The sequence below is a fragment of the Falco peregrinus genome, chromosome 1 (assembly GCF_023634155.1).
Source record: "Falco peregrinus isolate bFalPer1 chromosome 1, bFalPer1.pri, whole genome shotgun sequence".
Classification (NCBI taxonomy): domain Eukaryota; kingdom Metazoa; phylum Chordata; class Aves; order Falconiformes; family Falconidae; genus Falco; species Falco peregrinus.
The window spans coordinates 90,281,149-90,297,572 of NC_073721.1; the positions used below are offsets into that span (position 1 = coordinate 90,281,149).

The 16,424-nt window shown below is 41.7% G+C and overlaps 1 long non-coding RNA gene across 1 annotated transcript in view; it reads right to left on the bottom strand.

Annotated features, from left to right (window-relative positions):
• LOC114010257 (uncharacterized) overlaps positions 1 to 16,424 on the bottom strand; it is a 66,289-nt gene that overhangs the window by 14,084 nt on the left and 35,781 nt on the right. Inside the window, exons 2-3 of the long non-coding RNA XR_008749456.1 lie at positions 6,957 to 7,125; positions 1,278 to 1,376 (exon numbers count right to left, since the gene is read on the bottom strand). This is a non-coding gene — a long non-coding RNA (uncharacterized LOC114010257). The remainder of the gene's footprint in view (positions 1 to 1,277; positions 1,377 to 6,956; positions 7,126 to 16,424) is intronic.

A 16,424-nucleotide genomic window follows, 5' to 3' on the forward strand; every position in this document is an offset into this window, starting at 1 on the left:
GAACTCAGTTACAGAAAGGATTCATAAAATCTAAGTGTCGAGAAAGTGCTGTTTGGAAATGTGTGGTCTAATTATATACAAGATCGAGTTAAATAATCAATATCTTTTAGCTTTGGAATCCTTTTAAGAATTCCTCTTAAATATTATTGAAGGTCTAGATCACGACCTTGAAACTTTCTTGTGTGGTTTAGAAATACACGTGAAAGTTATTTTTTATGACTTTCTATGTATTTTGCTGAGAAACCTTGGAAACAAATACATTAGTATTTCATTTCCGTTACTCAAAATAGCACCATCATTTATTGATTGGAGCAAATTAAGCAATATTTTCAGCAGATCCCCAAAAGATAATCTTACTCATCTTTTGCACACACATTTTTAATGACTCTGCCTAGAACAATACTGGCTCCAGTAGGGTCCTTCTTGATTTAGACCACTAACAGTCAGCTCTGAATCAGACCCTTTGTTTCACATATGTCCCAGAAAATGCCCAGTGGGATAATTGCTCAGTGCAAGACTGGGAGGAAAAGGCGGCAACTGTTTCTAGTCGCCCAAATTATCATTCTTTAACAAGCTGAAAAGCCAGGGGAATTTGAAAATTCTCCTTTATAGTGTTGCCATGATACCCGTCAGTATTTCTATCTTCAGAATGAGGACGGAGCTTTCCCTTTTTGAATCAGCAGATTAAAAGAGTGAATCTGTTCATCAGGTCCTACCAGTACCTTTCCTCCTTTGCTATGGGAACCTGCATCCCTGAAGGCAATGAGGGGAAAGTTCTCTGCATAAGTATATAAGAACTGCTGCTTGGCTGATATGTAAACGTCTACTGTCCTTCAGTGGCTCCAAATTTTTAAAAGCAACCTACCCCAAGACCAGCGGAAAGAAATTTGCTGATGCTATGTTTCCTGTCACCACTCTTTGACACTACTTTCCCAGTTTTCCATGAGTGATAGCCTGTCTCACTAAAGCATGCATTAACTATACAATATTTCTTTTTTTTGTGGCGTTTCCTACCAAAAGAAATAGCGTATTAATGGGCATCCAATTTCTGACACACATTTCTCCTTTTTTATTTTTATTTTTTTCTTTCTAGATCATATGCAGTGCATTTTCTATGGTGCTACTACAATTGATTTTTTTTTTTCCTTCTGTTAGTTTCTTACATGATGCTTGTTTTTAATTTTGGTCCCTTTCTATCTGTGGGGTTTCTTTATACAGTTTGGTAGTTGCCATTCAGGAAATCTCAGAAACTCAGTTTAATGAGTGGGAGCTCTTACCTTAAATCTTCACTGTATGAATCATATACTGCACGTTGTAGATGTTCAGAGCCACTTCAGCTGTTTTGGGGGTTTTTGTTTGCTTGTTTGTTTTGAAACCTACAAAAAAAACCAAAAAAAACTTTTAAAAAATTAGGACATAAACAGGATTCAACCAAACTTGCACAAAAACCCAATAGCATTTCTCTGATTTCAAGGATATGTCTATACAATTCAATGCAGCATTAGGCCAAAACACCTGAAAACACTTTCCTATCTACACCCAGCAGTAAATTCACATTAGCGTGGTGTTCTTCTGGGGTCATCGTATTCCTCTCTCAGGAAGGAGGTCACTCTCACTTGGGTGCACCAAACATAACTTGCCCATGCATACATCAGTCATCTTACCATAAGGCACTGCTGTACCCAAAACACATCCTTGTGTTGTCAGGCACTGACAAATAAGTGTTGCTTTGCACAGCCAGAACTGACCCCAACCTGAAATGTATCCAGAATGTGTGCACCCTGTGGGCCTTAGTTTCTTGTATTACACCTCATCTATTCCCTGCCCCCAGAGGCAGCTGTGAACACCACTCTATCATCCCTTCATGTGCCTGCAGGTGAAAAAGCTGACATCCTTGACCTTTTTTCCATTTACAGCCTACTACTCGGAGCACTCTGAGGAACTGAGAGACCAAGCTGAACCTCTGCAGAGTCTACAGTGCCTATAGCCATCAGACGCAGGCGCATCTTATCCCAGGACCGGCTCTCTCAGATCTAGAAAACCAATAAAGCTGTTACATGACAAGAATAGCCATGATCTGAAGCTTAATTGTACAGGTAGGCAGAAGCTTGCTTGACCACCAGTGGCTAGGTGGGACACCACCCTGAGGCTATTATACGCCAACATTTGGAGTGGTGTATTGGCACAATAACACTAATTTTAAGTTTAATGGAGCCACACTGCTGGTCTTGCTAAAAGTAAGTGAGATCATTTAAAAACACGAAGTAAATTTTTGAGCAACCCAGTATTTGTAGAAGGTTGTGATTATTTTACTTGAGCTACAGAGTCTGCCCTCTCCCAAATACTTGAGCCATGAACAGAGCAGTCACCTAACATTTCAAGATATTTCAATGTGTCCAGAAGAGGACAACACAGCTGGTGCAATGACTGGAAAGCTTGTCCCATGAGGAGCAGCTGAGGACTCTGGGTTTGTCTAGTTTGGAGAAAAGGAGGCCGAGGGGTGACCTTACTGCTCTCTACAGCTTCCTGAGGAGAGGGAGGTGCTGAGCTCTTCTCCCTGGTTTCCAGTGATAGGACTCCTGGGAGTGGTTCGAAGTTGTGCCAGAGGAGGTTTAGACTGGTCATTAGGAAATACTTCTTTACCAAGACAGTCATCAAACACTGGAACAGGCTTTCTAGAGAGGTGGACAAAGCCCCAAGCCCATCAGTGTGTAAGAGGCAGTGCCCTTAATAACATGCTCTGGCTTTTGGTCAGCCCTGTAGTGGTCAGGCAGTTGGACTAGGTGATTGTTGTAGGTCACTTCTAAGGGAACTGTTCTAATATTCTGAAAAAGGGAAGAAGACAGTATACTTCGGGATCTATTGATTACTGGTTTGGGTTTGTTGGGTTTTTTAATCTTTAATTTATGGAAACACTACCTTAAGAATTTCAAGCAGTCTGTGATTAAATATGTTGTACATTAAAAAAATAATTATGATTTTGCACTCAGCAAGAAGACTGCAATTTCCACCGTCAGTGAGAAACCTGAGACTTTCTGTATATTCCAACATGTGACAAAAGTGGAATGGGAGGCAAGCTTCTTTAGGCAGATGTTGGCTGTAAAGAACATGACTATATGGAAATATCTTGGTTAAATAATCACGAAACGGGCAAAACAGCATTAGGGCAACAAAGCCACATGCTACAGCTCAGAATTAACTAAAAATAAATTGCATCTGCAGCACAACAAATTATCAGCAAGGCAGATGGCCAAGAAGAGGAAAACCATAATTGTTTCCTCTGGGGCTGGATTTCTGAAAGTAAACACTCAATTTAGTCCTGACTTTGTAACGGAAAATAGAATTCAATAGCATGGAGGAAACACCGGAGAGTCATACAATGGCAATGCAGTATTCAAAAAGACTAGCCATGAGAGGGAAGGGACCGATGGTGACAATTGTTCTTTAAGTCAGTGCTGAAAGCAGACTGAGAGGAAGTTTGGTCTGCCAGGGAGGCAACAGACTGGGTGCTGGGAGACTCTGGCCTCCCCCGGCTCTCCTGTTTACTTCTGAGCTCCGAATCAGGCATTGAATCCCTTTGTTTGTACGGTGCTTCCCAAGTGACACTTCTGTCTGGGAGGGAGACATGATCACGGGTTTCATCACACTCTAAACTAGATTCTAAACAGAAGAGCTGACAGATTTTCAAATACCATCAGAAGAAGTTGAAGTAGTGATGTAATAAATAGCCCAAGAGACCACTCTATGGTGGTGGTGCAGAACATGGCTATCCAAGAACACGGGACACCTGCCAGCTTCATTTTAGATGCACCAATAACATGCCATGAATTTTATGATTTCTGTAAGAGGCTGCCATTTGTTTTTTCAGATTTCCCAGAAAGTCTCTGCCTAAGCTCCCCATGCTTGTACAGTCAACCTCTGACCAAGTAAGAGTCTGTCCAAATTAAAAGAACATTTTGTTAGCATACCTGAGATGATTGCTCTGGGAAAGTCTCCAGCCCGAGTAATTTTGAGCATACCTAATTATATCGATGGAACTGCCCAAACGATTAGTTGGGTCCCTGCCTAATTTGGAGAAGTTTCTAGGCCTTCCCATATAGAAAAAAAGTTCATCTATGAAAGTCGAGGTGCAAACACAGTTTCTTAGGAACAGAGTTTGGACATATGGATCCCGAATACTCTGATCCCAGAGCTTAAATGCTTGCTACAAAATTCAAACGCATGTCGATACTTCTCCACTGTTTCCAGTGGAAATTCTGATGCCAATGAATTCCCTTTAGCTTTGCTGAGCAATCATTTAGCTCTTAGTAAATAGCTGCCAAAAGAAGGGATTTGGCCAGAGTACCAGTTGTTCAGATTGGCCAAGTACCACCTCTCATCCGGGGACAAGATATGCGGGCTATAAACAGCTCACAAGCAGCCACATGCCACAGCATAACCTGGTTTTATTCTCTGTGCTAAACCTGGGCAAGGAAGAAGCAAAGGAGCTGGATACCTCAACTGCATATCATACAAAAAGTCTTCTCAAATCCAACTGTTCTCCACCATCATCCTCTTCTTTGCAGATAATTCAGAGATGAGAAAATACATAGCAATATGACCCTATGCCACAGCCTCATTCACAATCACATTATTTTAGCAACAAGAAAAAGACTTTTGTCCCATCAGCACTACCAATTACACCAGCGTGGTACAGCCACAGCATATGCATCACATTCAACTTTAGCCCCAAGATCCATTCTTGACAAGATGGAGCATCTGCCTGGATCAGAGAAGAGGTAAGTGGGACAGGACTGCCCAGTCACACAGCCACCACCACATCATGCAGCCAGGAGCAGACTTGCTGAACTACACTGAGCAAAGGGGTGCGAGCTAAAATCCTCATGAGGATGGTCACTGGCAGTACCCATTGTGCCTGTTTTGTGCAAGTTTCAGACACATCTGACCCTCAATGGCAGAAGCATGGAAATGAAAAATCAATTACTAGCTGTTTGGTTTCTCCGTACCTAAAGGAATTTATGGAAAAGAATGTCACTTGCAGAGACAGCTAAACATAGCTTCCTCCACATACTACAGACAGGAATTTATTAGGTTAGCTATGCCTTTTTCTCACATGCAAAGGACGACTTCCCGCTCCAGTCCCTATGGAGGTGAGGAGGAGGCCATCCTCTCCCTGGTGTTTTTCCTGCTGTGTCCAAACAGCTGCTGCATAGCATCACCACCAGACGGTCACACTCCTGTCTGTGTGTCTGCCCCGTCACAGTGACCAGCATGTCACCCCAACTGATTTAGGTCTCATCCCCATGCCAGAGAGAGTGACAAACACTCCTCTCCTGCTGCAATGCCTCTTTTTCCAGAGGAAGCACCCCGGGGCCGTGTCAGAAGTGGGGAGGTGGGAGGTGGGGTCGGTCATTTCCTCTGCTCCCTTTGTGCTGTGACTTACACCCAAGTACCAATATTTCCTGCCAGCATGGAGAGCTCTGCGCTGCATTATGCTAAAAGAAACCTTGAGTATTCACTTCAGTCATAAATAATGTTCCGAATACTTGAAAATATGAGCTGGTGAAATAGCAAAACTCATTAAACTATAAGGCCACTTTGCGGGGAAAGGGTTTTGTACACTTCCTTATAGTTGCTGTAAATACTTCAAGGCTCCTCGGGTCCTGGATGAGGCAAGGGGAAGCACATACCTTTCTCACAAATGTACATTCCTTGGTTCACTGTGCAATGAAACACCCTTCCTGCTGAGCTGTTTGCAGCAGAAGTTGGAATTTATCCCATGCTTTTAATCTGACCATAAACAACGGTGTTGTTTTTGTGCCTCTCATCTCTGAATGTTGTTTATACTCAGTTGGATGTAGAGAACTCTAGCTAGTCCATCTGGATTTCTTCCTCTGCTGCTTTCCAGGCTAATTAATATACTCCGTCCTGTTTACTGGTACCACTATGCACCCACAGCATGGGGGAGGTGTGTGGTTCACATCAGTTGGCTTGAAATCAGGGAGGGGAAAAAAAAAATTACCTGCACACCAGTACTTTTTAAAGAGGTATAAAATGGCACTGGCTACCAAGGGGAGTCATCACCATTCCTCTGTGAATTCAGCAAGGGCAATATAGCAGGAAAAATGCCCCCCTGGCATTTAAGAATATGTAGGAAACTAAGAAGAGCTCAGGTCATGCCCAGGCACTTCAGGCCAGAAGTTCAAAGTCCTCAGCAATGCCACTCGGGGCACTTGGCAAGGGCCTTTTCTGATAGAAAGCCTGTATGAATATCGGCGTATACACAAGCGTACGTGCCAGGAATTGCTGCAAACACAGAAACTGTGATACTTCTGAACTTTATTTTGAGCTGTGTAAATAGAAACAGAAGTCAGAGTGCAAATCACTATGTTAGGCTAAAAACCTGGTCCCACATGCCAGTGGTTGCTGCCAGGCACACCTGCCTCTGCTTACTTTTATAGTGAAGCTGCCCTGTGAAGTATTTTTCTTGGCTAGAAGTTATAAGGAAATAACCATAGTTTTTTAAGTAAGAGGAAGCAGGAGAATGGGGTGGTAACTTTCCTAATTTGCTAGGAAAAATACCTAGGCAAAGGTCTATCTGTCCAGTGTTACTGAGAATGGCTAGGGTTTTGGGTGATCTTTAGATCAGAAAGCAATTCTAGAAAAGTTTATACGTACTCCAGGACTGTCACAAAGACTACTACAGGCTAATTCATCCCAACAGTCTCTCTGAAGGAGACTGCCATGATAACTCCAGACCATTCAGTCACATTTGTGCTGCACATTACAGGGGTGACCTCAGGCACAAGCCACTACTAATTCCAGAAACAGCCTTTGAAAATTTATCTGTAATACGTCTCACTCTAGTACCACAGCACAGCATCTATTATATCTGATTATTGTTGTTATAGGAACCTGCAAGATTATATGCTGCATGGAGGTATGTGTTTACCCACCTGGTGTCCACTGGAGAGAGCAGATGGAAACCGCATCGTTTCCTGGAGAGACTGGATGGAAACCACACTGCTTCCTGGGCTAGGCTCTACTGGACCATCAGCATTCACTGGGAGCACATCTGCCCACGTTGTGCCAGTTACCTCTGATTACAGATTTACACTCTTCATTCTGTAGCATGAAGACAAAAGGGGAAGCTTCAGGTGGTGATTCAGTGGTTTAGCAGAGCACTCTGGGGTCAACAATACATGACTTCATCACAAGTCCCTTATTTCTCTAGCTCCAGTTATGTGTTAACTGCTCGGCAGACAACGGAAAAAAAACCCCACCAAAAAACCTTGGACTCAGACACACACAGCACATGGCTTCTTGTTCTCATTTGAAATGGAAAGCTTAAGTACAGATGTTTAGATATATGCTCCTCTAGCAGCGTCTTGCCTGCTGCTCACTTTCAAAAGAGCCTTTTTTAATTTAAAACATGCTTAAGGCTTCTGGAATACTCAGGAATGCTTTCCATTACAGCTGTCCTCAAGCTCTGCCCCTCTGAGTGTTGCCAGTAACCCCACATGGGCTGTGGTTCTTATCCCTCCTGTTCTCCCCCATTACAGGCTTTTCTTCCCAGTCTAATTGCATTGCAGAAACAGCCTCACTCTCCAAAGCGGGACAGGACAAACAACCTGACCAGGAATCTCAAGCTAAGCCCCTGAAGTGTGATTTCAGGGAGCTTTCCAGCCCAGACAGACACCTCAATGTCAAAATGCTCAGCACAAATAATAAAGGGTAAACTTTAAGTGTCATTGATTTGGATTTGTCCACACAGAAAATAAAATATTTAGCAAAATAAAAAATGTTTCTGCTCTAAACATGGATTGCAGGAATTGTAAATAAAAAGAAAATACAACCCCTGAACCCTCTAAACAATTCTTAGAAATAAATTCAAGTCAAAAACATTTACATGGCTTGGGTATAATTATTCTCCCCCAATGTCTATGCTAGATACATCTCATGGGCACAGATTTATTTAGAGCTGTTCAGTAAGTTTACATAGATAACAGAGTCCAGTTTAGAAAATCCTAAAACTGCTGATGCTGGGAAGAATTATCGGCACATTTACTGCTCATATTTTTTTCTCTAAGTTGAAAACATCAGCTACTGCTGTGGACACAGTAAAGGTCTAGACTGACTTTTGATTTGAAGCTGTACACCACTTTTCACGCTCCTGCGTGCGTCTCCTGCTCTGGCTGCTTCTTGGTGCTCACAAGCTGTGCCAGCTCTGTGGGCACGTAGCACTGGCCCTTGCTTCTCAGGAGAAATCACCAACACAGTCCTGCTTCTGGGTGTTGGCAAGACTAATTTCACAGTGGCGTGGAAATGCCAAGCTCTACATGGATACAGTCTAACAGTTCAGTCAGATGGTTTTAACAGAGACCACCCTAATGAAGACAGGCTTATCCCTCAAGATAGAGCCCTGCTTATTTTTATTTTTTTTTAACAGAGCACTGTTGCTAAACTCCATACTGTAGGTTCTTCTTACCCAGAGTGATCTCAGTTTAATTTATACTGAGCTGATCACCGATTGCTTCACTGGAGCATCTGGGTAGCCAGAGGCTGTCAGCCTGGAGGTGCCCTGCCTCAAAGTTTCTTTACTGCACACGAATTGCCTTGGGTCCAGCCTGGAAGGGCACAGCATACCGAGCACATCCCATAGGCTTTATGGGGATTGCTGCCAAATCTGCCAGGGTAGCTGAACCACCTATGCCTTTCTCACAGACACATGGGAGCTGCATGAGAGGATATCAAAGGTTTTTTAAAAAAACTCAAGTGTGCAGGAGATAATCAAGAACCATCCTCAGTTTTCAACAGCACAAAGGAGGAGCAAGCAGCTTTCAATTGCAAAATATCAAATCTGTCCTTATGACCAGCCATATCTGAAGTAAAACAAGATTAAGTGGCAGCTAAATTTTTATTTTATTCCATAAGCCCTGGGGGAAAGTATTCGTCTTGGATGGAAATGCAAAGGGTAGGAGTATAGATCAGTAAAATGAACTAGGTGAATAAGGGAGCAGGGAGAAGACAACTTTCAGAAAAGGGAATGGAAAGAAACCACAGACTTTTTCAGCACTTTGGATCTTCTATCCCAGGACAGATAAACCCCTAGCTTCAGATGCTAATGTTGGGAGCACAGTTACCTTGGGGTTCTTATTTTATTGGGGTGGGAGATAGATAAGGTTGAAGCATAACAGCTCTCAGCTAGCAGCAGCACTGAAGCCATGCTCAGAACTTGCAGATCACATTAAGAGGCCTGCGGTTAGGGCCCTTCATCTTTTCAACCAGGATCTGTGAATCTTCAAAGCAAGATAGCAAGTGTTTATATGACAGAGCCTGTTAGAGGCACTCCTTGTGTTCTTAGCATAGTATAAATGTACACCTCAACTTACTGGGCAAACACACACAAAGATGCTAGGAAAGCAAAATAATAATGTTTTTTAAAACCACAAAAGTCAACTCAGAAATCCTAATTTTGGGGGGCTTAGTGGGAGGAAAGACATATTTATATTCTGATCATTCTTACCAAGATAGGAATGGTAAGGGTAAAGGTGATTTCCACGAGCAGCAAAGGCACAAGTGAAGATGCAGCTATAATGGTAAAAGCGCTTTTTCTACAATAATTTATTCAGACAGTATGGTGTAATGAAAAAGAATCACTCTAACATGCTCTTTTGCTTCTATGAAGCAATTTCACAGGAAGAGGGATTGCTAGCACAAATGCACCAAGCAGGTTTTTTTCTATCAGGCACCCAGCTGTAGATGTGACACAGATTTCCCTTTGGCTGCAAAGCATTTACAGTTTGCTCTTAATCAGATTTTCCTTCCAAGAAAGAAATAAGGAACAGACAAAAGTTCATGAACTAAAATCAGTGGTACAAATCTAAAACCAAAATAATCTGAACTTTGCTGAACTTCCAGATTTGAAGTTTAATGTATGATTTACAGCACTGCTAAGTGCAGCAATGACGCTGACACAGACCAGAGCCAGATAAGTCTTAAGCATTAGCACTGATGGTTGCAGAAACATTCAGCCCACGGGTACACACAAAGCATTATTTGGGGGAGCACAAATACATCTCTAGCAACTGTGATAGATAAAGCTTTGCTTTAATTTTTTTTACTTTTAAGATGATTTACTGTATATTCACAAAGACAATTTTCCATTCTGAAGGACTAGATGCATATTGGTCAAATCCCAGAGGACAGAGAACCACTGCTTTGGCTAGCCCTACAGTGGAATCTGGTTCAGTGTTGCAGACTTTACAAGCAGGCTCTCAAGGGAGTCTGAAGTTTGAACACCAAAGTCCTTCATTTTGCATTCCGTAGTGACAAAAAGCCATGCATTTGCCCAGGCCAAACACACCAAATCTAAATACAAACAGGAGATAGGAAAACAACTCCTCCCAAAGAGTCGTAACAGCCTCAGGCATTAGTGCATCATATCTACTGAAACTGAAGTTTCTAAAAATCACTATTTTAAGCTAAAGGACAGATTGAAAATGGAAGGTCAACAACTGGCTAGGCTACACAGAGAGGATTTCCTTGTCCTCAGGCTCAGCTCTAGCATATCAAGTATTATCAACTTTGAAGTTTTTCCCTGTGTCTCTGACGGAAATAGGAAAAGATTAAAGATTTCATAGCTGTCATTGACACATAGCATGATAAATTATTTCTACAGGATTCTGTGTCAGTCTTTTGCTTATATACATGCAAATTGATTTATTTTGAAGGAAGCTAGTTTTTCTCACTGTTTATGAGGGTGGAAATGAAGAGAAAACTTGTTCAAGTGACCTTTGCCAGTGCCTACCCTTCTTAGGACAAGCATTAAAAGGTGGTATGGCATTTTACCTTTAGCATTGCTTTTGAAGCAACCTGCTACACAATTCAAGTGGCAGCATGTGCAGGTGATTCACCTTGTAACAAAGCAAAGAAGTGTTGAGTGCCTACCACAGAGAGGTTCACAGCAAGACACCTCACTGCCCCTGGAGGCTCTGCAGTTGCTCTCTGTTAAAAATACAGCTGGGACCTCTCGTGAGCAAAATGGGTACAGGTCTACACCAGAGGACAGCTCATGTGCAGCACACTATTGCTGAGCTCTCGGTGACAGAGCCCAGGCAAAAGTAAGCTCAAAAAGAGAGAAATTTCTTTTAATAAAAAAGTAACTGAAAGGGATAACAGTCACAGATATGACTAAATACCCAGGAGACAGTAAAATACCATACCCATTACAAAGTTCTTCACTGATAATCTACAACAAAAAATATATAAACACCATACAGGAAGCCAAGATGATCAAATCAACTTGTAAAACTTTAATCTCTGCATTTGTACTGGAAAGTATTCTCTTTGAAGTTAATTCTCTTCCATTTTTGCTTCTCACTTTTGCACACCTACCTTCTTCCTAGTCACCTTTGCTACCTGGGCTTGCTTGCACACTTGGACTGTAGGAAATCACTCTGCTTTTAGACCCTGACGGTGCTGACAGGCATATACACAAACTCAGCCGCAGCTATAAACCTGCCCCAGCATTTCAGTGGGACTATTCATGTGATGGATGCTGAGCACGTGCTGTGGAAGGGGGGTCCCTTCAAGGGAGATGGGAACTTATATCTGTCACTTGCATGGTGAGCACTCCCATTGTGCTGCAAGTCCTACCAGCTAAAACGTGATTGCTGAGCACCATCAGCAATGTGTGACATAGCATTATTTCCGTCACAGAGATTTTTTGGGAGTGTTACATTATTTAATGTTTTACCATACGGACGATGCACAAGGAATATACAGAGCACCGAGGAAAGCTGTACACAATTTGCTACCAATTACAGATGATGTACATTGTGATGGTCAAATGTCAGCAAACTGAAAGACATTGGCAAGTCTCGCATACTTCTTCTAGAACATGCCAACCATCCAGATAACCTAATTTCCCCCTATAGTTACACTATATTTACTTGAAAATAGTACCCCAAAGTACATACTTAGGATTAACGCTTATAGAGGAAGTCACAAGTAAGACTGAAATAATCTCACCAGACTCTGAGGGTGTATTTAAACACAATAGTGTGACCAACTCTCTCTGTCTGCTGCCAATATCTGGCCTACATTAGCATAGATTAAACCAAGTATCACAAATCCAGCTCTTGGAATATGGAAATTTCTGTTATATACAGGAAAATGCAATGAAGCAACATATACAACGAATAAGCTCAGAAGCTAATGAAGCTACAAGTACTGGAAATACACGTAATGGGTAAAGAATGTTTCTGTTTTAACTTTTGCTGATATGAGTAACCATGCCCTGCAGAAGAACTCTCCAGTGCAAGGCACAAAATAATCTTTAGCACTAAATCTGACAATAAATCATGTCATAAACATTCTTCTTGCTCATATGAGAGATTTCTGCCTGAAAAATCTCTGTCATAAAGACTGTATGTTTGAAAGTGAATACTGAACCTGTGGAAACAAGGAGTCAGTGGATAGCTATGCTGTGGGTTTCACTTTAACACAAAGCATTGGAAGAAGAGAGCCACAGTTAGTTTTGCAGTTAGCATAAGTAACAAGGGCTGCACCAGCCTGGATCGGACTGTTATTATCTACACTTCATCTTGTCTTCATCAGCAGTTATGCTATACAAAAACCTGACCCTAAGTGTAAAATAAATTAAAAAAACAATTTTACAAATCTGTTTCATACTCATTTACGGTTATGGATTAAGAAATTTTTTTCTCAGCAGCCGCACTGGGACAGTTTCTGAGCAAAAATTCTTTGGCAACATCAAAAAAACAAAGAAAACAAAAACCTACCCAAAGTCAGGTTTTGCCCCTGGGAGTAGTGGAAAGAGCTGATGAGACACAAATTTTAACTGTTTATAAATATGACTTCTTAGTTCTAACTATTTCAACAGTTTTCTGAGATCATAAATTATGCATAAGTAGATGTGAATATTTTGACATTAAAGTGACTGATCCAGATCAGATGGAACATACAGACAGTAAGTTTCAGTTCATTTGTTGGGGTTATCGTCAATGCAGATTATTAAAGGTCATCTTAAATAGTAGGACTGCTAAAAAACAAACAAAAAAATACAAAATAAAATTCTCAAATTCCAACTACCCTGAGACAATATAATTTTAGATAATCAGTTTAAAAAATTGTATTTGAAATTTTTAAAATTCAGAACAGTGTTTAATGTAAGTAGTAGTTTGAAATAGGATGTTTTAGCATTTTGGAAAACGTCTTTTGTGGTTTTTTTCCTCCTTTTTCAAGGCAAGAAACTCCTCAAAGATCAGATTCTGATCTGGTTTTATTTCTTGCAATTTTGGTTTGAATCTAAAAATGTAATGGGGAGCACAACAGCTGAAGTGAAACACTCTAAGCCTTTTCATGGAAGAAAACAGGAGTCCATCAGATAACACCAAGTGACCATTTTAATCTTCAATAAAGTACTCTTCATAGACAACTGAAGATTTATGATCTGTACTTTAAACATTTGCTTTGCAACGAAAGCTACAACATGAAGACCCTTGCTTAACATGAAAACAAAATGAATAAGGCACATGAAGTCATAAATCAAATGCAGTAGTGCCAGTAATCCTTAGGTTCTTCAAGACTCATGAGGAAGTCTTCATCTCTCACTCTCATCTCACTTAGAGCAGAAAAGCCAACAAACACCACACTGAACACAGCAACAAGCACTGCTGCATCAAAACAGCTGGAAACTGATTTTTCCAGGGTTGAATTTGCATATGGAAGTGCAGTTCTCAGCTCTCTTCAGCATCCCAAAAATAGACACCCAAAATCCAGGTCACATTTCATAAGGAGGTAGATACATGTTATCCCCAGGTTTGGTAGAAGTCAGAAATTTTACACATGACTAAACTGCCAATATTTTGTTGTTGTTGTTGTTCTCTGGGTTCTGTGAGAAAATAGAAATGGATCAATTAGGAAGGAAACTCCTTCGGAATTTTAAGCTCTTAGGAATAAAATTTTTCTCTTTAATTTTTGTTTCCCTCCTTGAATTAGAACTAAATGTCATGTTGGGGTCACTGGAGCAGAGAAGAGATACGTGAAATGAGAGGAGACTGCCATTCCATCTCACTGACCTTCGGACCCTGAGCAGGACAACCCCCACCTCCCTGCAGCCATTGTTTGCCCATTCCAAGCCAGCGGGCAGGTAGAGCCTGAGCCACGAACATCTCTCCTTTGCTGTCACCATACCCAGCACTCTACTTCACAAGGGTTTGTATTTCACATGGATTATGAGGTTAAAATTATTTGAGAGGTGAACAATAAACAAAACCCTATTTTTCTCCCCCTCACCAACACACCCACATTCTGGCTTTTTCCCTTTTACACACCTTTCAGGACTATTGACCATAAACATTTAATATTTACAGAGTGTTATAGAAATACCTTTTCATGAGGTTGTTACCCATCGCTTAAATGCCATTAAAGTTTCATTGTGAAAAATAAACTTGATTTAGAGCCATGCATTTTCTCAACAGCTACGTTTAACAAGCTTTCACCACCAAACAGATCTCTTATTAAAAGTTATGGTTCTCTGCACAAGTTATATTTTCCATATAGTGTTAAAGAACAGAGATGGGTTATAGACTTCCCATTATTCACTGAAAAAGCCACAGTTACTTAAAAGCAAAGACACAAAACCTTAATGGAAAATATGCCCCAGTCCTAGTATGCCAGTGGATTTGAAGGCTTCAACACTTTCCTTATCACAGTCAGGAAGACTTGTTTCACCTGCAGCAAAGCAGGGGATTAGGAGGCTAAGATTTGTACCCTGACAGCTGGACTCGTTTACCTCCTCCTAAAACGTCTTTGGACAGGACAAACATCAGCAAAGCTACAAGGAAGAGACTCACAGGCAGGATATTTGAGTGCTCAGACTGTCTGACCTGGTGCCTCATCCCTCCCACAGCTTGCCAGCCACTACAGCCCGGATGCCCCTGCGTGCAGCAGGCAAGATCCCGACCAGCACAGGGTGAGACCCTCGCCTGCACAGCAGAACCAGGGATCGCACACAAAGCTCTCATATTCGAGGCTGTGGAAGGCGTTAATGCCTGTGCCTAGGCTCAGGAAGGCAGAAGCATCCGTCACGTACTTTATACTGCTTCCAAACATCTTTATTACTACAGCGTTTATAGCCAGCTCCCATAACTGGGTACTGGCAGAAGCAGGCAGGGAATCAGGGAGGCCCTGTGAGGGCAATCATGCATCATTGTTTGAAAAGTCAGATTTTAAACATTTCTAATTTTCTTTCTCTGTGCCCTTGCTGGAAGACATCTGCTCCTTGTCCCCCAGCTACAGACCTCTTTGAGCTATTTAAATTGTCAAATTAGGACAGGTGCCTATAAAGGAAACTGTGTATCAGAAGAGGGGTACAGAAGAAGAGAAAAAAGCCAAGAGTGGGAGCTAGGAGGGATGCACTTTCAGTAGTAGAGGTATCAGAGTAGACAGGATGAGGAAGGGAGCACAGAACTAGAAGACGTGGGATGCAAACAGATTAGAAAAGGAGTGGAGCACAGACAGGAAAATCAAAGCTGGCAGGAAAAGGAAGGGAAACAGCCTCTTTGTGTGAGTTTTCCCCCCTCAATTTTTGCACTGAGCATCAAGGGACACAACAGAAGACACAAATAAGGTTGTTAGTAGTTCTGGTTTTGAGTTTCTCTGCTATTATTCTCTTTGCTTCCCTTCCCTCCCCCGGTGAGCTATGCGGTTAAATGCTGACAAACAATCCTGCCAAGGCCAACTTCATCTTCACATCAACCTTCTGCTTCATTGCCTTTTAGCCCTCTTATCCCTCCCAAACTATCACCTCACCAGCTAAAGTTCCCAAGGTGTCATCTTTCCTTTGCTCAGCTGACATTCAGTCAAAACCCCTCGAGTTGTTACAGTTGATGCTTATTTGGCAAGGGATTAGAATAAAAATCCTACTACATTAATAGAGGTTTCATTGCTGCAGTGGCTGATGGTTGTTGCAGCTGCCTACACTTGCAATGTTTTACAGGCTTCAGGCATTGTAAAGTACACAGAAAAGAGGCTGGGCTTGTTTCTCCTTAAGAAATGAACATACATAATGCTTTTTCTCTTGGTTTTTTGGATGGTACTGAGATGGGAGATAAAAGGCAAAAAAAATCTAGCAGAAGAATGGAATACAATTTCTAAGCTTGGGAGTCTTTTTGTAACCAATGCTACTGTCTGAAACATAGGGATATTGAGATCAATGCACTGCTATGGTAACACTTCATATAATGGTACTGCAAACAAGGGTACTTTGCTGGGTGAAAAGGATGCCAGAGCTTTCGAAGACTGAGAGGAGCTGTCTCTTCCCTCACCTCCATTAGCTTGTGCCTCCACATAGTGTCTTATCAGGAGCGTGGACAGAAAAGGGAGACATCCTGACA